We start from the raw sequence: 22,700 nt of genomic DNA, 5'->3' as shown, positions 1-22,700 counted from the left end.
GCATCAAGTCCTCTTAGCCTAAATCCTCACCAAAGGAGGTTCTGGTTAATCTCCGATGCTTTAATAACCCTCTTGCCAACCTGGGTAGGAGCAGAGAAGCAGCACTCCCAAATTCCACAGAGATGAATCACTGGGTAACCTGGGGGACCCTGGTCATGCTGAAGTGAAGGAGAATTGAAACAGATTGCCAAAGAGCAGAAAGGCGCACTGTGGGAGGAGGGAGAAGCAGAGGGGATTGCAGTTCATTCAACAGCGTGCATCCTGACTGCAGTCTGCAATGTGCAGTAACATGAGAGGGGGAAAAATCCCATCCAAAACCTCCAGCTCCAGACACCCGGTTTGTCAGAGGGATTTGAATTTCAGCTCTGACTTGACAGAGGCTGCTCCTGACCGAGGAGGTTTACCAGGCAGCTCTAGGAGCCCTGCTGAAGTTCTACGTTGTTGCAGTTCATCTGCTGGGTTATGATCAGTGAGCTACGTACGCAAGCCAGGGAGCTGTATACCGAGCTCATTTCATCTGACAGGATGGGTGAGAGGGAATTTGTAAGTAGGTGATCAGAATAAACGATTTACCAGGGCACTAAAAGATCAAGGAAGTTGTTTCGAAAGGATCTCAGAGCATCTAAAGCCTAGTGTAATGGCGCTTTTAGGCCTACCCCCCGGCTGTCAACCTTGCTCCAGCTTCTTGGAATAAATAATTGTCCCACTCTTCATCAGCCAAAAAGTATAAAACCTGTTCCAAAAGTTCCTTGCATACTCCCCCAAGGAAACAGGCATGTGATATGTATCTGCTTCTCAAGAATACAGAGCCATGAGAAGTATAAAATTTCTAATTCATATTTTAAATGAGATTCCCTTTTGCAGTTCCAGTAGTATGAAAAGAGTAAGAAAAAGAAAGGCTTTTGAAAATGCCTTTTCAATATCAACTCAAATTCTCACTCCAGCTTTCACTGTAATTCAATAGAAGGTTATACATCTTGATTCACACTTCAGTCCTTTTTGACACCCGCTTCAACTCATGGCTGTTTCTTTGGTAATGTAGCTGTAATACCAAAAACATCCGGCTTCCCTTAATGAACATGAACCTTTGGGCTAATGGGAGCGTAACTGGGGCCATGCCACCACATTAATGTCAGTATGGATTGTTTCACCCTTAACCACTGTGAACAGTTTCCAACTCCATAAGAAGTCCCACCAAGTTGGAAACATGATGCTCCTGAGAGGGTTGTGAGCAAAGGGGAACAAATTCAGTATGTCAGGATTTTAAATGCCACTTCTAAATTTTAAGCCATTTACTATTGGAGTGAAAATGGCTGTTTCTGATTGCAAAAAGGTTGTGTATCACTCGTAAAACTCTATGTGGCCAGTCACTAGAGGGGGCCAGAAAGCCACCTTGTATCAACAGGGGCTGGAAAATCAATGTTAAGGACAAGGACTTGACTTTTACTCTCTGAGGAGTCCACTGAGAAGAGTAAGGCAGGCTCCAGTGCCTTTGCTTACAACGGATGCCATTTACTCCATGTATAGTTCCATTTAAATGAATGGACATCTTCAAGAAGAAGAGTACTAGCCCCATGAGTAAATGTGACACAATTTGGTCTTTAAATAGCGCTACCCTTTTGCTGACCTTCCACAATAATACAATTAAGTCTAGAAAGACCTCCAGGGTAAAATCAAATTGAATTTGTCAAAACGTGTCAGAAAGAACATAGTATGTAGCCAACCTAAGTTGGAAACATGTCTCCAAACAGGAAAAAGTTGGAGGTCATGGAGGAAACACAAGAATGACAGAAGCCAAGTGAAGTCCATGGCGATGTGGGAGGCATACTATGCAGGGCATCTCATTGCTCCCTTAGGGTCCAAGAAATGTATTGGTTTTGTTTCACAGTAGCACTGAAAAGCTTCAACCTGGCACAGAGTCTTGCCACAGCCAGCACAAACACACTAAGAATACGGCAACTTGAAGACCTGAGAGGCCAAGCACACAAAAGATGGGGGAGTTAACAACAGCATGAAGGGGAAGAGTGGCCATGCCAGGAAAAGAGATTAGCTTTTCGAAAGCCATATTAGTGCTGATGGGAACTTGCCATGTAGATGCATTGCAGGATACTGCCAGTATCCAATTACATTCTGGTTGCAATGAGAGCATCTTTTCTATTAACTCCATTGGGCACTGCATCAGCATCCCTGAAAGTGTCTTTTCTTGCCCGTACTCCGTGGATCAGCACTAAACTTCTACTTTTTGATTACTGAATGCACAGCCATGGGTTCTGGTGAAGAAGGATGACCCCTTAAACCAGGTCTCTTGGCAAGCTGATTCCAAACCAGCAATTTTCTCAGATAAATTTCTTTGCTGACTAGCACCAACAGCATGTACCCCAAAGAAAATGACTAACTGGAGACCCACAAACCCACTGACTGAGCTCTCTTTACACGCAGATGTCACCAGGCACACTGGAGGGAAGGAGTGACATTCTGGCTACATTAAAGTCCACGAGGGCTTTTGCCATCAACTTTTAAGTTTTTCACCCTTTGGCTCACACAGACAAGGGACGTTCCTGGAGAACTTCTAAGGGCCTTCTGAAAGGTGACCAAGAAAGTCAAGTTTCCTATCAGGAAACACAAGTTTCCTATGAGGGACTCCATGGACAATGTTTAGGAATCCACAAACTGAAAAACTGCTCTCTGTTTAAGGACAGCTCTGAAATTGCTGTTGTAAAGATGTATCTTGTGCTAGGAAGGAAAAGGCTCTCTGCTCTCCTGCTGGACAGCCCTTCAGTTTAGCCCTTCCTTTGCATAATACCCATACTGCAAGGCTATGCCATAAAAAAGTCTGATTTAAGTTATGAAAAGCTGTCAGTGATGAGAAAGGTAAGATTTGCTTTTCAACTCTTTTCTCTTCAACTGTCATTACAAATGATTCATGATAAAGCCAAAGTCTAAGCAACTACATGATTAGAACTGAGACCCACCATAAATTAAAAGGCTTTTCTTTCTGTTCTTACCTCGTTGTGCTGTATCAGGTTACCAGAACAGAGTAACTGTATGAATCCAGAGACAGCCAAGTCTGACGACCAAAACTCAACTACTACTTGCTTGAAAGGTAAGTGATATCTCAAGAAACACATGTTGGTTGCGTGGCTTAAAACAATGGATCCTTGTAGAAAATCATAAACCTCTAGTTAAAAAAAAAAAATTACATTGTAAAATGACATTTACCATAAGCAGCAGACTGTCAGGGCACTGATACCATGTGCTGCAATACTTCTCTAGGGCTGCTCAGCAGAGGAAATGAGAAAAAAAGAGCTGAGCATTTCAAGCATTCACAGGGTATTGAAAGAGGATGAACAGAGAACGCTTTTTCTCCTAATTTCTTTCCCAAAGAGAAAATTAATGAATATAGAACGTGGGGAGGAGTAAAGGAGAAGGGAGGGGAGAGAGAGAGAGAGATTTGAAAAGTGCCTTACTTTTTTCTTAAAATCTGCATGGAAGAACTGCATGGGACACAGTCCTGGAGAAAAGAGGGGTCTAGGACAGCTGGTTGATTTGCAAGGATCACCTCCTCCAGGCTCAAGAATGGTCCATCCTGACAAGCAGGAAATCAAGCAAAGGCATAGAGGTTTTAGTTAGAGCTTAGAAGATTGGGGGCGGGGGGGGGGAGAGAGAACCGAGAAAATCTGGGGCTTGAATGGAAACTTAAGATTTGTAAAGCAAAACCTTCCTATAAATATCACTTTAGAAAGAAACAGTAAATAATAATAATAATAATGTTATAATAATGTTCTATTATGATAACTACATCACAGCCCTATGCTTACTGAAATGCCAACTGCATATCCACAACCACTAGGCATCTTTGGATGACGTTAAATAGGTTGGCAAATGTATTTTGCCAAAAAGAAGTGTTTCATTTTTAGTTCAAGGAACGTTATGCCCCACCAACACTAAAATACAAGACCCTACAAGGCCTTTTCAGGAGAGAGATACAAGGACACAACAGGCAAGAAGAATTGAGACAGTTCAGATAAAATAAGAAATCTCCTGTTTCTCTTGACCATACTAAAACCAAACACAAACCTTAATTGTATGAAGTTCAGAACCACTGTTTCAAGTGTCCTCAGTTCTTTTTTCTACCTGAACTGGAAAAGGCCAAAAAAACCCCCAACCAACCCAACTATGCAGGAAAGATGTTTTTGCTTTACATCTCTACAGAAGAGCCAGGAGTTTTTCCTAAAAATCTCTTTGCATAAAATCAATGCCACAAGTCTGTAAAGGTTGGTAAAGTCTGGATCCACATCCTAATTTCATAGAGACTACATATGATATCCAGTGCATGTACCTGTATAGCAATTAATGGATTTTTCTCCACTTACGGAGTGTCTGGATTTGGCCCTCAGGTTCTCATCTTTCTGAGGTTGGTACATACTCCTTTCTCACTGGGTGCACAGGGCTAAGTGTTACTGGTTCCCTCTGCATTAGCCACCACTACTGAATCATTGTTGCCATAGATACTGCTACAGTAACATCATAGTTTCCACAAAGATGCTTCAGCAATTTACTCTGGTGATTAAACTGCAGCCATTTATTGCACAGAATAAATAACAGGGCAAACGTGAATTATGGGGCTACGACTCCATCGATGGGTCCCGGTGACATCATAAACCACAAGAACCAACCTCGAGTCATCAGAACTCCCGAGATGGAATTATAAGCTCCATCATTCAAACTGTGCTCTTTAAAGATATTTGATATAATATATGGAGCCAACAAAATGAAAGAGAGAGAGGCAGAGACAGACCGTCAGGCTCTCAGGCCAACCACGTACTCTCCTGGCCACCACGAGTCTGCAGCCAAGATTGGTAACAGCTGCCACAGCGCATGGGAGAGACAGACTGCCAGGCATTCAGCACAGCCAGGTATATGTCTTTTTTTGGGAGTGCTACTCAAGATCAATGCTGCCTGTGGGACTGCGTGGCTCAGCACGCAAGCAGGGTTCTGAACCTTGCAGCCTGCCAGGAGAATCTGGATTCTCAACAAAGGTCTCTGGGAGCACTGGTGTTGCAAACTATAAAGAGAAGAATAAACACGCACGAAGTACAGGCTTCGTTTTCTTTGCTAGTTCCTCTTTGTTCTATCAGAGTGGGGTCACCTCTCTCCTAAGGTCTGACGAACCCAGAGAGAGTGGGCTCAGGTTTTGAAGAGTTAGAGCAATCTCGTATCTGCACTGAAGTAGCATAATGAAGCACTGAAGTAGCATAATGATGTCTGCCTCGTGGCTCTGTATCCCAATGGTATCAATGGAAGATCTTTTTTTAGAATAGACCAAGACTATTTGCTGGCCAAGAATTTTCTTTTCTCTTAGAAGGATATGGGGCCAGGTTCTGAGCAAGTTGTAAACTGCTGACATTGATTTAAATGAGCCGAGGCTCTGGCTCCAAGCCTACTGCGCTGGGATAGCATATACCTGCAGCTGATGACTGTGGAATTTGAAAAACATTGATTGCTTTGTACATTCTGGCCCATTAGATGTTATTTAAAATACTGAAGTATCAGAGAACAGAACAATCTATAAGATTAGCGATAGCAGATGGATCTTCTCACTCGTAGAAGTTGTTTGTTTGACTTCAGTGCTTACCAAGAGTTGTATGTAGCAACTAGCAAATGGGAAGCTTTTTCTTCTATTCTTTTGAGAGCTTGATGCAGCCAGCTTTTTGTTTCTTGGTGCATTCGATAATACAGAAGACGTAAACCAGTCATTGTGGGCTCACTTTCTTTCTTGAACAGCTCTTCAGATTGAAAAAAAAACCCCACCGCTGGTGGGAAATCACAATAGAAATGCCAAAGCAGCACGGGACTGGGATGAACGAAATGGTGAGCTCTGCCTAGCCATCTTCCTCTCATCACCATTTCTCAAACAGAACTTTAGGATCAGGGAAGTTAGACTCACTCTTGCTCTAGTGATTCCTCTTTGAATATGTACTTAAGGGTAACATTTTAAAAATCACTCATCATTGACCTAAAATGTGATGCTATTTGAGGTCAATGTTACATTTTCCACTGGGGACAGTTTGACCAATGTTGAGTACTTTCAAAATTTCTGCCCATACATACGTATACAGAGAGAGAGGGAAAGAGAGCGTACAATGATACATGTATCTTAATGTACCATACTAGACAGAGACAAAACCACATTTTTAATAGCTTTCTATATTGATTTCAGAACTATTTATCATGTGACTGCAATAGCACACATTTGCAGACTTTAAAAACTAAAGCTCAGCTTCAAAAATGCTGGGCTTGATTCTAATCTCATTGTAAAATAGTAACATCTCTAATGAAGATAATTACCCCAATGTAAACGTGATCAGAAACAGGTAATTTTGTCTCATTGTGCTCCTCTTTTCACCTTCTTTCAGATGGGAAGTTGTGTGGAGATACAATTCAGAAATGTTCATACTTTTTGCAAGTTGGCCAGAGTAACTCTTTGGAGCCACATGTGCCTGTATCAGATCTGAATTTACTCCTCTTTATCTACCTTCACCTTATCTCTCTTGGTCATACATACACACTCATGTTAGGTTTTGTCTCTCCTCCTTGCCCTTCACCCTGTATTTTGTATTTGTTACAAAAGGAATGCATCAATTCAGATGAGCCAAAGATTATCACAAGCAACCTTCCCTTCTGCTGAAGAACCCAAGGATGGTGGAACACTTCTTTTATGGCACCCTGCCCATCAGCAAAAATGTCCTCACACAAGCTGTTTAAGCTGATCTGAAGGGCAGGCTGCTGTTCTCTATTTTGCTGTAAGTTTATTTTTCAAAGCATGGGCTAGAGGCAGAAGGATGATGAATTGCTACAGTTAATTAGTAATTTACTAATTGCATATTCTAGCAACCATCCAGGATCTATACTCTACCATACTAAACACGGCATACACTACCTGGAAAAGAAAATAGCGTAAAGAGAAGGAACGAAGCAAAATATTTCACAAAGGTAGCACTCAATGCTCCCTAGCAGCACTGCAGTGGGCAAGTTCTTAGAAACACCACGGAAAGGGTAATTTTACTAATGGCATAAAGGCAGATAAGATAGTGATGACAGCAAGATTGCCAGCAGACACTCCCCCTTCACGTAAGGAAGAAGTGGCCACATGTATAAGGTGAGATTATTGTCCATGCTGTCACAGAACATAGACTTTGGGGCCAATTCTAAAGGGACCAAAATTGTTCTAAGACAACAAGGCAAAAAGCAGAATCACAACCTTGGAGTTCAGGACAGCAGACTTTGGCCTTTTCAAGGATCTACTTGGAAGAACTGCATGGGACACAGTCCTGGAGAAAAGAGGGGTCTAGGACAGCTGGTTGATTTGCAAGGATCACCTCCTCCAGGCTCAAGAATGGTCCATCCTGACAAGCAGGAAATCAAGCAAAGGCAGCAGGAAGCCTCCATTGATGAACACGGAGCTCCTGACAAGACTCAAATATACAAAGGAAGAATACAAGAGGCAGAAGCAGAGTCAGGTGACACAAGAGGAACATAGAGACACTATCTGAACATGCTGGGATTGAGTTAGTAAAGTCAAAGCCTATTTAGAGTTGAATATGGTGAGGGAGTGAAGGGCATCAAGAAGGGCTTCTACAGGTATATCAGCAGCAAGAGGGAGATCCGGGGAAATGTGGGCCCACTGATAAATGGGGCAGGGGACATGGTGAAAAAGGACACGGAAAAGGCCAAGTTACTCCATGTCTTCTTTACCTCAGTTTCTACTGGTAAGTCCTGAGCAACCCAATGTAGCTGACCCTGCTTTGAGCAGCACATTGGACTAGAGGAACTCCAGCAGCCCCTTCCAACCTCAGCTATTCTGTGATTGTATGAATGGAGTAAAGTAAAAACACCACTTTAAAGCACTGTGTGTTCTACTGACGGTGAGGAAATCAGGCCTGAACAAAGGATATGCTTCCACAGAGAAGGATGCAGGATTTAAGGGATCTGAATCACCTTTTCCTTAGTTCCACATAGAAGCAAACAAAAGCCAAGAATGGGTCTAACTAGGCACACCAAAGGCAATCTCAAGCTAACTTGCCTAGTGTGCGTACGTTGTGTATGTGTGCAATGCAAAAGGAAGCTGGAGGAACTGTGAAATATGACATACCCTCTAAAACACAGGGTCTATTGTCTCACCTGATGAAATTTGCCTTAATCAGGTGCTGGCTCCATTTCATCTCTTGAACATGAGCTCCCAGATTTGCAAGGCACACAGTGAACTTCACCTGCAAGCAAGCACAACAGAAGGGGAAAAAACCCAAACATAAATTTCGCCTTACCTGAGTTCCCTCTTTCACTTTAGTCCCTTTGCCAAGGTGACAAGATGCTTTCACCTGGCCAGAAAACAAAAGAATAGCAATAGAAAAATCAAACGCTACTAGGAGGAAGTGGGAGCAATGTAAACTGCCTGTTGTTCTGTGCATGCTTTTTTTTCCTCCTTCTTTAATTTCAATTTGCAAAGACAGTGAAATGGAAAATGTGCCTCTAATTATTACCCCTCTGTGCTTCCTAAAAGCCTCTCTCCGAACTTTTAAGTCTCCTCAAGTTTCAGGTCCTCTTTTTCTCCCTCTCTCTTTCTCTCTTTCTCTCTCCCCCTTTTTTATTTAAACTAATCTAAAAAAGCTATAAAAAGCCTCTGACACTATAAATTCCCTTGTAAACCCTGGTTTTATAGGTTTAATTGCCTCATTTTACTGCCTTGCATGCTTTGTTCCTTCAGTATTTTAGAGAGCTGCCCCAGTATTTAGTACAAGCAGGCAACTTGGGGGAAAAAGAGAGGCCATCTCGGAGCCCTCTACTAGAATTTGGATGTGGTCAGAGCTTTGGCATGGTTAGCACCCTGTGGAGACTGAGCCTTGAAATGGCTCCACTCAGACTCATGCATGTGGGAAGTTGACCTAGACAAAAACAGAGAAAAACCTCAGCACTGGGAAATTCAAGTGTCCCTTGACATGGGATAAAATCATGCTCACAAGCCTTCAGGGTATGAGAAAACCCACAAAGAATCTCTCACAGGAGAAGGGGCGCTGGGGAAGGTTCTTCTTGGTATTTCTGTTACATGAATAGTTTCTTCCCCGAGCATTGCCAAAGCGTAGTACAAGAATCCCAAAGATTCCTAAGCAAGTAGCAAGGTCACTCTTGTACTAGGTGCTGTACAAACAAGGACAAGAAAGTGAGATCCTGGCCCAGGGAGCTCCCTGTCTAAACAACTATCCTCTTCAAAGAAGGGCAAGAGGGGTGAGTATGAAAATCCTACCAAGATTCCCCCTTGGTCCTTCATAGTCTCTCAGTCACAATCTTGATCCCAAAGCCGTAATGCCCAAGCAATCAGCAAAATCCACTTTTGCTTTGAACATATAAATTTCCTAATTATGTCACTATGTGTTGAACGGGCTTCCACAGATCTTAACTAGACACTGTGGCTGTCCTGTGTCCCACCCTGAGTGGTGCAAAGAGGAGAACAGATGCATGGGGACTTCATGCAGGGAGCTAACAGGAACCTCTGTTTGTTTCTCAAGATTAGAATTGTCAAATGGACTTGCAGAAACTGGCCACGTTCACAATACATGTTTTTTTCTCATTCAAGAACATAGACAGTTTTTTTTTCTCATTCAAGAACATGTTTCTGTGCAGGTATTGCCCACACACAGTCATCCTGCAGCAACGCTATGGAATTTTCTTTCACTGCCTTGAGCCTTGGATCCAAGACCGTGATGTCTAGCAAAATCAAACAGCACAGGCTACTGTAGACCTTTCAACAAAAGGGTAGGGTGCTTTTCCCCTCAAACAGTGTTTCCACAATCTGTTTCTTGGCTCCTAGAAAACATGAGATGACACCCTTGGTTTCATCTGAGTCTAGAGATTTCTTTGACTATAATATCCAGGTGATCTATTAAGAAGGACAGACTACGCAGGATTTTACTCCCAAACTCCTTCCTTTACCAGTTCTAATTCAAGCATGGGAAACAGAAAATACTAGAAAGAAGGGAGAAATAAATGAAAGCCTAAAAGCTTTCAAACAATTTGGTTTTGGCTTAACTGAGGAAATGGTAAAGGCATCCAAATGTGGGTTTTATTGGCAAATTAAGGTTTTTATTTTTCTTCTCTATTTTCCTAAAGAGAGAAGGCTTGTGAATCATGATGTGTATGCATCTTGCACTACTTTTGGTTTACGGTAACTTCAGAAAATGTTGAGCATTCTTAACCAGATATGTCAGAGAGGAAGAAGTCTCAAGATTATTAAGTGTCTGTAAGTTTCATAAATACAGGTCAGCCAGTAAAGGAACAAGATACAAATTTGTTTCCCCATGCTTAATCTAAACCATACAGAAACTTAAATTTCTTTATGCTGTTCACCAAGTTACCATTCTCTAAAATGCTTCCCCCAGCTCTGATTACTGGGGAGAGGGACATATACATTGTGTGAAGAACTGAATCTCCTTTTTGTAGTAACTGAAGTAAAAGAGTAACAACTTATTCATTTTTCCAGGCCACTTATGATTTTATAGACCTCTATTGTATCTCTCCTCAGCTACCTCACAGACTAAAGATCCCTGGTCTGTTTAATTGCTCTTCATAAATATGATGGTTTTCCCTCTCCTCTGGATTTCTTCTCTTAGCTGGGTCCTGTGAAGAGGAAAGAAGAAACATTCCCTATTCATGGAAAGGAACTCAGAAGTATGTGTTCGCACACATGCTACTCCCTGTGAACAAGCAGATCCTGAAAAAATACATTGCTTGTTTTAGCCATTAAGCTGTTGGCAGCAGGGCAGGCAAGAGGAACAACGATGGAAGCCTCGAAAGGGAAGGGAAGAGGAGGGAGAGGCACTTAGAGGATCAAAATCTGGAGGAAAAGTATGTTAAAAACAAATGAACTGAAGAAAGAACTTGTCGTTGGTGAAGTTGATCCTTCATGCTGCCCTGCTATCTTGTAAAAGGAGTTTTATTTGCCTTTTTGTGGGAGTCCTGGGAGGAAACTATTAAAGGAACAGGCTTTAGGCAGTTTGTGGGGATGTGTATATAGGCATATGCGTGAGTGCGTGTGCGTGTGGTTGGGCGTGCATGACTGTGTGTTTTCTCCCTCCCTTTTACAAGGGCCAGTTAGGTCACAAGGTTAAAGCCAGGGGGGACTTATTTTGTGTTGTAAGAATTTTTACAAAGTGTAAAGGATCAAAGTAATTAGCTGAGGGTGAGAGCCCAAGACTGTCAGAGAAGTAATGCAGCCCCTGCCCAGGAGTCTTGATCGCAGCCGGCCGGGCTGAAATTCCAGATACTGGTAAGTTAACCAACAGGCCTGCGCAGCACGGGGTATGTTGCTAGATATGAAACTTCCAAGGAAGAAGAAAGACAAAATTTTGGATGGAGTGACTGGAAAATGTTCCAGAAATGTGGCCGAATGAAGCACAGGAACTTTTAGGTGCGAACATTTTAAAGCCAGCTGTCTGCTGCTGTGAGAGCTGCCAAACCATGCTGGCACTGTTCGGGGAGCAGGTCATTGCTTCCTCCTTCCAGCTGGCCTGGAAAGATTATCTGACAGTGAGTCAGGACTCTCAGTCCCTCAGTTCGGTCTTTCAAAGCAAGCGAGCAAGAAGGAAACAGGCACACGGACGGGGTGATGAAGCATCAACATCAAAATAGTGGATCCCAGGGGGCAGGTCAAAGCTACCTGCAAGTCTTAGCCAAGCCCCTTACTGCTGGACATCTTGTTTTCTGTGCTAGCTCTCCTGGCTGCCTGTTGCTCTTGGGATGCTCTCCTGATGCAATTCAAATCCATCCAGCAGCACTGCAACTAAAAACGACCAAGCCACGGCAAGTCTCTGTAGTGTCTGAGCAAGGAAACATCTCCTATTACACCACTGTCCTGGGCTTCCTCGTCAAAATGTATAGACCAAGAAGCATCTGAGTCACTTCTCTTCCAGATCATCACAGGAAGGAACTTTGCCTCTAAGCCCACATGGCTTATCTTGAGAAAAAAACCTTTGATGACACAGATCATCTATATCTATTGAAGTAGCTCTGGTTTTTATTCCTAGAACGACAGGGGTATATGTGCACAGTATTCACTCTACAGCAAGAAAATCAATTCCTATTTACATTGCACAATCTATCTGGTGATCTATTGTTCCAGGTTCCTTTTTTTTTTCCTGTTATACAGACAAATATCCAATATTGGGAAACATATGCTTCATTACACAAGTTTTTAGGAGAAACACAGGGATAAGATCTCTAGCCAAAGAGACTGCCCTACCTAGATATGACTGCCTCAGTTCCAGGGGTGGCTTATATGTGTAAAACACTGAACTACAAAGCACATAAATACAGACTATACCACTGGAGAGCCTCCAAGTCCCTGGAGTCACCCACATTTTTGATTGGCAGTAGTGACTGAGAAGAAGGAATTGTGTCCTGTCTTGGAAACAGAGACCAAGGTCTTCCAAATGACCATAGAAGAACTTGCTGGGCACTTTACACTTCATCCAAGGCCACCTCATCACTAGGCCACCAGATCCCTCACCTCCACCAGACTCGTTCAGCAAACAGCTAATTAGCTGCCACTATGAGAATTCAAGGGGATAGGAAGGAATTACAGAGTGAGAGTAGAAACCCCGGCTATCTCCGTATCACAGCTGGTGATAAACTGTACATCCTCTTTACCTGGAGCACTGGGATGACAGAAGGAGGCGGCATTTCTACACCCCTTCTGCAGCTGCTGCATGGAAGAAAGATATTTACTTGTGGAAAAGCTTCTTTTTTAAACTACTGCATTAGTTTTATTAAATGTTCGTAATCTGCATTTCACCTTTCCTCCTCAAATTACGTTCATCTTTGTGAGAGAAAAAAATCAGATGCCTAACCACAACTTTGGCTCAGAGCCGCCTTCTGTCTCCAACCCCTGCGAGGATGAGTTAGTGCTTTGTAGATGTTATTGATCTCCAGGCACAGATTGTCTGGCTGCACGGTCCTTGTGTCTCCTACCCTGCACCGCTCCGCCCACCTGAGATCTTCCCTTGGCGTCCCCCTACTTTTGAGCCTATTTGAGATGCAAAATGTACAGCTGGCAGGTGTGGCTCCATGATGGCCTGCAGCCATTTATCACACAGTTCTCAATAAGCTAATAGCCCTAATGTGTGAAAATTGATTTCTGGGGTGAATGCAAAAGTCCCAGTGATTTACACTCTATTTCCAATTGATGAGGCTCAATTGATTTCAACGAGTACTAAAATATTTACCATAGTGAAAGGTAGGGGGAGGGTGTGTGGTGAAGGACTGGGAACAGGGTCATCATTCACAGAGAGGCATCTCAGCAGTGCTTGTAAACAGCACCGTCAGCCCGTGGAAGGGCCCATCAGGAAATGAAGCATTCGGTGTAACAGGAAAACTAGCTGGTCAGCATTAAGCGCAAGAAGAAGGAAAGCAGTGACAAAAAAGAAGGAAAAACTGATGCGCCATAAACACAGCCTTCCAGCTGTGATATCAGCTGTACAATGGACAAGACGTCTTATGACTCCCCTGCCTTCTTGGAGAAATAACCCTGGGAAAGCACCTTTGATGCTGTGTCCTGCCAAGGCCAGTTTGAACTCCAGCTGCCTTTGCCCTCTGATTCACACAGGCTCCATGAGCTCCATGACAGCAAGGCTATGCTCGAGGTTAATGTGAAAACAAGGTCCAGTCAGCTTCCCAAATGCCTAACCACAACCACCATCTGTTCTGAAAGTGAAACCTCTCCAGACACAGGTTCCCATAAGATACATGTTTGTGCTCCACAGTTTGATGGTCAGGACACCCCAGGGGCAGGCACTGAGTGGGACAACACTTCCCACTACCTAATCCCCGAGTGCTGGTGTCCACTCCCCAATCACCCTAGCAAAGCAGACCAGTGCAGTCAGGAGAAGGTGGAAAAGGGAATGGGAGAAGAATGAAGGCTGAAGCACTCTCACAGTCTACAAGCTCACTTGCCTGTATTTTCCTGAGCCCCACGGAGGACTTTTCCCCAGTCTCTCCTTCCACCTGAGCTTGAACCAACAAAGTTGGTTCAAGAGCTTTCAGCTCCCACTGATCTTTCCCAAGTCATCCTATCCTTCTGCCATTTATCAGTCCACCCTTCTCCTCCCCTTTCCTTGCCTCAATAAGGTAAAGTTCTCATTTGCTAGATCAAAGGTTAGCGCTTGTCAGACCAAAAGCTTTGAAATACATCTCAGCAACTAATAATTTCCAAGTTCGGAGCTGCGCCCATATCTTTCTTTGTCTCTCAAAAGAAATTCATGGTAGAGGCTTGCAAGCATTTCACAGAAAACGCCGAAAACCAATCTTTTAGCAATGGGGTCAAGAAACAAAGTTCAGATCTAGATCTAGGTGTGAAACTACCAATAGTCACTGGGTAGTAACTTTTCTATGAGGCAAGGGACAGCTGTGCAAGGGGGGCTTTCACCCATGACACACTTCCCCTTGAGACCTTATCATGGGGAAGTGGAGGTGCTGCCCCATCACAGCCTTCATAACCCTGCCTGCACTGGGACTGCATCTGCACCTGTAAATCTGACAACATTTGAGTCCGTATTTCCAGGTCTGTGCCAGCATGCGGAGCCAATATCCCCACAGTCCTTGAGTTTATTGTGGCATGATCTATTCCGGGATAATTTCTTAGCAAGTGGTGGTATATTTCCCGCATAGGTCTGTCTTCTCTGAATTTTTGAAGACGCTGGCATAAGCACAGTTTCTCTATTTCTTGTCATCCATCTACTCATGCTGCTATTCACTCATAATAACAAAATGCTCTGGGGACTATGAAACAGCAATAACTAAACACGTTCAGCTAAAAAAAAAAAAAAATCCTATTTCTACCAACTTCACAATACAGCAATGTCAGAAGATGAGGAGCATGACATGCACCAAGCTTAACGTACAAAGTGCCATGACATAGCCCCCTCCGAAATCCACCACATTAGCCCACTTGTAGACGTAGTGCCAGGTCCTCAGCTGATGAAGCTCAAGACAACTTTGCTCAATCACCCAAATGAGAATCTGCTTTACGAACATTTGTTAAATCATTAAAGGGAATAGCCAGATTATGCGCCCTAGGACGACTCTTCAGCTAATGCAAAGCAAGAGAAGCCAATGGAGCTGTATCAGTTTAGAGCAGCTGACGCACTGAAACTTTACACTTACACTTTCAAAAATTCTTAGCAAACTCCCAATCTGCCACCTGCAAAGGAATTTACTGACCACTATTTACACTATTCACATTTGTTATTCTGTTCTTCTTGGAAAGTGCAAATGAAAACACCAGCTTTGCTTTCCAGCAGTTTCATTTTCCTGCCTCAATATACTGTCCAATCTGACAGCTAAGTGTTGGGGCTGAACGCTCAGAGCGTCTCATTGCCATACAGGTCTTTGTACTAATATTAAAACCTAGCCCTTTACTTTTCAACATACCAAATGGAAATAAATTCTCCCTTGGCTGTTTTCTTCTCATCCTGGCACTCTATGGCAAACCCTTCAGCAGAAAGAAGTTATTTGCCCAAGCAAAAATACTTCTTGCTGCTAGAAAAAGTGTCTTGATAGCATGTTTGCTCTTCTCATTTCACTTCATTTGAAATGGCAGAAAAGGAGAGAAGAAGAGATACTAATGCCGTCACCAAGTGGTTTTTGGTCAGCTACAGCAGTGATGAGTTCAGTACAACAGCTAATCTTCTCACTTACCCTCCGATTTTCCAGTTCCTTATTTCAGATAATTCCTTACTCTTCTTCTCAGTATACACAACTCAAATCATCCCTCCCATGCAAACTCAGGAGATAACGATGTGCCAAAAAAAAAAAAAAAACCAACCAAATCCACAATAACACCCACATGTCTAGCGGGCAAACCCAAAACAATTCAGATTCCAAGGTTCCTTTTTCCTCTGCCACTGACCTACTCTATGACATCTAAAGGAGGTTACTTCATCTGCCCTTGCTTTCTGTCACCTTTCTGAGAAGCTACAAATGTGTTGCACTTGGAAAACATAGTACAGTAAGCTCTCACCAGTGTAATGTAGTACTAATTGTTATTCACCTTCACAAAAAGATGATGTAGCGTTTAATCAGCAAATGTCCCCAACGACATTTGAGCTCTCTAGGTGAAAAACGATATGAAAGTGCAAAGTGTTTTTTAAAAATAATGGAAATACATTTTATAAATAATAAAAGAGGAGAAACTTCCATTTTAGCCTATGTCTGTTCCTCTGGCCGTCCCCATTCCCCTTTCTCCTGCTCACTCTGCATAGCTGTATAGAAAATCAGAATCCAATCTCAGCAAATCCTATTGACTGTCTCCTGTCACTCACCTGATTAAAGGTTCCACTTACATCCAAATGGTTAGAGCCATGACTCTGAGCCATTCATAAAACTCGCATTGAAGGATTACCTTTCACAAACTTTGCCTTAATGATTATGCATTCTATTGATCAGTGGGGGAAACTATAAAAATTGACATCAGAATAAACTTTGAAGGACTGCTCTCGCTCAGCAGAACTAGGATCAATTTGAATCGACCAGGATGATAGGGAAGGGGGGAAAAACAACCTCTCTCCATTAGCTGGGTGTAATCCTGATTAGCTAAATGCTGAAGTTTTTTTCTATCTGTCTCTATTTGACTGCTGAAATCCGACAGCATCTTAGTGTGATGCAGATTATCAGACCTTGAGGTTAACTCTCTCATATGCATCTCTCTGTGTTCATTCCACCTTTGCTCCGCAGATAAGCCCTCATTCATGACTGCTTTGATGTTCAGATTTTGTAATCCCTGTTCCCCAGTTTAAAACAATCCAACACACCACAGTGATTATTTGGTTCATGGAGAGAATAGGTATTAGTCACTGATAACAAAAAGGAAACAGCATGTTAATATGACATTCATTCCTAAGGCCAATCGGGAATTCTTTGGTTTTTATCCTTGGAATTCTTTTCCAAACCCTTTTTGGGCCAGCATATGTATACACTCAGGTATCCAGCTTTGGCTAGCCTGCCTGAAATAGGAAATGACATAGAGAGAGATGCGCCCAAAACTTTAACTGCTTTTCTAAATATTTCACTTGGTTTAATAGAAGACAAGAATTATCTTCTACCCATAAAATCTGCCTCTCTCAAATCCTTAGACCACCATGGCTACAATAGTAATAATGACTTTGTTGCGTTTAGATGTGCAGTCTTCTATTGAGCAGAGTGTTTTCCAGCTTCTAGCCAGAATGTACAAATGCGTATATAACTGCCTTCAAAAGGCAATTGCAGGTTAGCTGAGGATACCCATTTCCAGTTCCTGATATTCTTTGTATTTTACTGCCTAATCACAATCATTGAAAAGTCATTTCAACATAGTCATCATCAGTTCATCCCACCTGAACATTCAGCACTGCCAGTTCATGGTACTGAAGTTGAAATAGTAGCTGTAAAGATTAGTATATGTATCTTCCCAATGTATTTCAGTTCCAGTGCATGCAAAGGAAGAACAGCAGGAGCTGCCTGTGAGATTTTACAACAAGAGCTGCATCCAGAACTTGGCTAACATCACCTCATGAGTAGCTGTCCTATTCCAAGGAGTATGGATAAGATCCCGTCCAGGGAAGCAGATGTTTTTAATCACAGAATGGACCTTATCTAGAGCCCAGCCTTCATGGCCATTGGAGTCCAGCTCAAGTTTACATTATGCTAAGATATTTTCCCAGAGTCAGTTCCAGGTGGTCACTGAAATCTAGGTCTCCTTTCTACTGTGAGATTACTCACAGAATGAGCGATCTGTTTTCTCTTGTTTGACAGTCATACAAACTTTCTTATATGGTATCCCAGGCAGCTGGGCTAGTCTGAGTGGACAGGTAATCAAAAAAGAGAACTGAGAATGAACTGATAAAAAAGGCCAATTTGAAGAAGTAAGATTCTTTCAATAAAATCAGATGGCTAAGATAGAATTTTCCATAAAAACATTTCTAGGGCTATGGAAATTAGGTAACTGTGTGCAACTGAGCAGATTCATCTCAGCTAATTTCAGTAGTCAGAAAATGAGGTCTAGCCAAGATAAACCTCCAGGCTCTTTGCTGAGGCAATGGCACAGGCATCTCCCTGAGGTAATACAACCCATCTGTTCTAGGTACCTTCTGGGGGATGAAATGGCTCACCCCCTAACTAGCATACACTAGACACCACCTCAGGGTAACAGGTACGGCCATCTGCCTGGACCCAGAAAGAAGCAGAAAGTGTGGTCAAAACAAGCAGCAAAAGTCCATGTGATGAACACAGACAACATTCAGAGATAATTCTCAGATGTCTTCGAAGACACAGGCTCAACAAAAAACCAAGATGATGTACTCAGTAAAAATTTGGTCTGCCCCAAAGATAAAGTTGGAGGTAAACCTGGTAACACAAAAAGGCAGACTACTGTAGCTTAAAACAAAACCAGAGGTGGATTAGATTGATCAGAAGCTACAGCCAAACATATTCAAATTAGCAGTGAAATGCTCGAAAGTCATGGTACTTAACTGTTACAACAAACTGCTAGGAAATGTTGTGCATTGTCTACTTTTGAAAGTTTGGACACCCTCCTGGAAGACGTGTCAGGCCACCTATAACTAAACTGATTCCAATGGACTGGCTTCCTTTGCAGAAGAATTCAGACTACGTGATACATGCCTTTGACCTTACATTTTCTGAATCTATGAAGGGGCTTATTTCCACGATTGGAATAGAAAAGCCAAGTAAGAAAAGGTATCCTCTGATATATGCAATTTAAAGACATAAAAAACTTCATACAACACTTAAAGGAATTAAGAACAAGAGCTATCATAAATAAAAATATTCACAGTCTTAACTGTATGCAAGTTGCAAGTAAAGACCAAGTCAGCGTCTTTTAATACACCCTTTGAATGTTACTTATTCAAATAAGTGCTGTCTAGTATTTGTTCTACTCCCAGGGTTTTCTAACAGTTTCTAAAAGCTCTCAAAGTGATGAATTTAGAGTAGATGACATTCTCATTTAGATTGGAGGCCTGAAAGAACATATGGAAAATCATTAAGTTTTGCAGCAGACCAAAGAAACAAATCTATGGTTGAACTTAAAAAAAAAAAAAAAAAAGAAGATACTACTAACAGAAGTGATCCATAATGGATGCAAGTTGAGTAAAGATGACTTAATTGCTGATCTAGGGAAAATAAAAACAATAGCTGAAGTGTTCACTCCACAAAGCAAAGCAGATAGAAAGAGATATATAGGCATGATAAACTGATTTGGCAAAATTCATTCCAAATCTATACATGATCAATAAGTCCTTGTGGAAATTGTTGGAATATGAGGTTGCTGGCATTCGGTAAAAAGACATTAATAGACATCTAAGTGGTTAAAATCATTTATTAACAACATAGTTTTAAAATATTACGACATGACTAAGCTGGCTGCATTGGAAGCACTGCTCCATACCGGCACAAAGTATCTGTCAGACTTTTAAAGTAATTTCCAATAGTGCATCTTGTCTGAGCTTAATAGAGTCCTAGGGATGGCATGAAAGTGTGCTGACACGGCACAGACTTCACTGGGCCTGGGCATTGTCTTTGGCCTATTTGTCAGTAAGAAATAAGAAGGAACTGCTCCAGGGTATGAGTTTCACAGGAAGCCAGACAACATAGATGCAAAAGTCCTTCTAAAACCAAATGGTAGTTCTGCTTCTAGCTCTTTTGGGAACCTCAGGAGTTCTCAAACTTCGAAGCCAAAACATGTTTTCTCTTTCAAATTGTTCCTTGGCTATTCCCTGCTCACCACACTTCAAACTACTGGAAAAATATCCATCCAATAAAGAGCTGAAATGGTGAATGCTGAACTAAGTGGCAAGCTAACCCCTCCAGACGCTTATCAACACCACTGAATCATTTTGACCAAGAATGAAAGTTGTTGGGGAACAATCACAAGGAGAGGCTACATTTGAGCTTTTGGGACATCAGCGGATAGTGGGGTGAATATTTATCTTTCTAAAGAGCAACAAGGAAAAAAAAGTACATTCCCTTTGCAGTTGCCAGTGATAATGGATGCTGTGTGAGCTAAAAACCCAGCAGTTAAAAGCTACATTTATTATCACTCTATCTCACACCAGCAAATTTATGATCCCTTCCAGACCTAAAACATCAAAGCAGAGCAGGAGTCAGAGCCTTTTCAGACTGTTAGTTTTTTTCTTCTTCTTTTCACATAGATTGCTTTATTTATTTTTTAAAAGGAGGTGGGCATTAAAACCAAAATCTGACCTTTGATCCCCTGAGGCAACTCATTACTTACAAGGGCAAATAGGGAGCTGAAAGTTTTTCCTGCATGAAACCGTAAATAATTCTTACATACGTCCACAAATCACTCTAGGTTGGTAAAGTAAATAGTAATTGGTGGGTTTCTCCCTAGAGGCAGGTCTGAAGGGGGTTGTAGATTAGAGTTAGGGATTTTTTGTTTAAAAAAAACTTTAAAAACCATGTTCCCCTCAGCCCAATGCTCCAGATGCTCAGGTAACATGTGAAGTTTTGGAGGTGTGTGTATGGTGGGGTTGTGGGGAGGGGAAGGGTTTGCTGTTTTTCTTGCGTTTAGTAATTTCTCATGTTGGAATTTAAGAGATGCACAACTTCAGGGCAAAGGGGAGTATTAAAAAAAATTAAATGCCACGTGTGTTGAACAGCCTTCTCTGTGTATTATCAACAAGGTTTAGAGAAGGGACTTTCTTCACACCTCCTCCTGAAGAAGCAGCTCAACTGATTAGTTGGAAGAAGTAGTAGACTATCACCTTCCTGTCCCACTTTTTTAATGTGAATGAGTTACTACAGTTAAACATGATGCACTGGGAGCACACGTTATCAACTTTCACTGTTAGATAAATTTTACCCAAAACATCTGAAGTCTACCCAAGTTCAAATGCTTTTTAAACAAGCACTGTTTCAACTATTATCAAAATTACTTTATTCAGTAACAGTCATACGTGAATATTTAAATAAAAGGAAAATATCCATACTTGTTACTGGAAGAATACAGTTGTTAGAGCAGACCAGCTAACAGAATGAGACAGTACACTAATATTATCAACACTAGTTGCAATCTTCCCATGCTGGACCAATCAGACCTGCCTGTCATCAAAATAGGATTGCCCAGTGGTGCACCATCACACTGCAGTGATTTTCTCTGCTGGAAAATTATTTAAGAGCTTGCTGATAGCATGCCAAAGAAAAGCCATCAAATGCAGATTAGTCCTGTGCAAAACACAGTAACCCCAGAACAAGGGATGTGTAACTGTTTTACTTTGATGAGAAAGGCCAGAGTCATGAGGATAGAGAGAAAATGGAGTAGGGAACTGGATGTTTATAAATGCGACTGACACATTTACATACATAGACTGACTACAGCCAACCACAGTTATTTGCATGGAAAAAAATGGTCCCAAGCCTGGTTCTATGTCCAAGAAAAACAACAGGTCATAAATCTGTACTTAATAATTGAAACAAATGGCCTGACTTTCAGCCAGGCTGAGCACAGTGCACTGAAGAAACCTAGAGTATTGATTAAGACATGGGATTTTTCTACCTGGCCTCTGACTTCTTTGAAACCTTCAAAGTCCAGTGCTAAAGCCACAGGGAGTTTCATCTTAGACAAGATGATGTTTGAAATTTCTTATGTTTACCTTCCAGCCTCCTTCAGTCCCAAGATCTAAGGCCTGCTGCACTCCGCAGCACGTGCCAAAAGAACTGCCAAGGGCTCTGCTGAGGACCCAGAAGACATTACAGTAAAATATGCAGGAGTTGCACTAACCTTCTTCAAACACAGCCTCTTTCATTACATACACTATATCAGACAATATATAGCCGCTATATAAAACTGCAATAACTTGCACTACTGAAAATCAGAGTAGCGGAAACACTTGGTGTTTCCACCTCTCTGACCTACAGCTTTCCCCCCAAAGATTTACACCCTGGGGCGGGAATGGCAAAGCCATACATGCAGCTGGTCCTGAACTGCTGCAGTTTACATACAGAATTACTAAGGTAAAACAAATCAAGCATGGGTTTACTGTTAATAAACTAGGTTGAAAAATACTATCCATTCAGAGTGTGCTTCACAAGGAGCCATCCCTCCTGAAATAATGGCAATCCAGGCCTTTATTTTTTAAGTATATAACAATGAAGTGATTTATTTTCAATCTCCCAATGAATCAGGAAATTGTTGCTATTCCCAGACAGGGAACAGAGACAAAAGAAGATTAAACACTCAAATATCACACTAGAAGGCTTCGGCAGAGTAGGAAACTGAACTCACCCCTCCTTTCTCAAATGTAGCTCAGCTTCTTAAACATCAGACCATCATTCCAACCCTCACGTGATGCGCAGACACATACGCCTTCTGCAGGGCTCGAAAGCACGAAGGCAGCAGCCAGTAAAAGATTCCTGCTGGCCCAGACTCAGATCCTGTCTGGACTGAGGGAACAGGTTTCTGGTTTCAAAAGGAGCTGATTTGAAGTTGCTTTCCATCAGTTGCAACCTTTTTAACAAAACAGAGAGATTTTTCTCCAGCAAGTAAAGCCATAAATCAGGACATCTCCTGAGGTTCTTTTTTTGTTTCCTCCCTTTTTTTTCCTAGTTAGTGTGCCCTCCCTCCCCTTTCCATCCCTCCAGAC

The 22,700-nt window shown here is 42.1% G+C and overlaps 1 long non-coding RNA gene across 1 annotated transcript; it reads right to left on the bottom strand.

The window, feature by feature from the left end:
• Positions 1-8,219: 8,219 nt before the first annotated feature.
• LOC142416433 (uncharacterized) lies at positions 8,220-22,483 on the bottom strand. Its single transcript, XR_012777722.1, has 3 exons — positions 22,343-22,483; positions 10,581-10,671; positions 8,220-8,270 (listed from the first exon to the last, which is right to left on the bottom strand). It is a non-coding gene; the product is annotated as an uncharacterized LOC142416433 (long non-coding RNA).
• Positions 22,484-22,700: the final 217 nt, after the last annotated feature.

This window comes from Mycteria americana, chromosome 13, assembly GCF_035582795.1.
Source record: "Mycteria americana isolate JAX WOST 10 ecotype Jacksonville Zoo and Gardens chromosome 13, USCA_MyAme_1.0, whole genome shotgun sequence".
In the NCBI taxonomy this organism is placed as follows: Eukaryota; Metazoa; Chordata; class Aves; order Ciconiiformes; family Ciconiidae; genus Mycteria; species Mycteria americana.
Note: the sequence above shows the minus strand (reverse complement) of the source record. Positions and strands in the feature narration are given on the sequence as shown.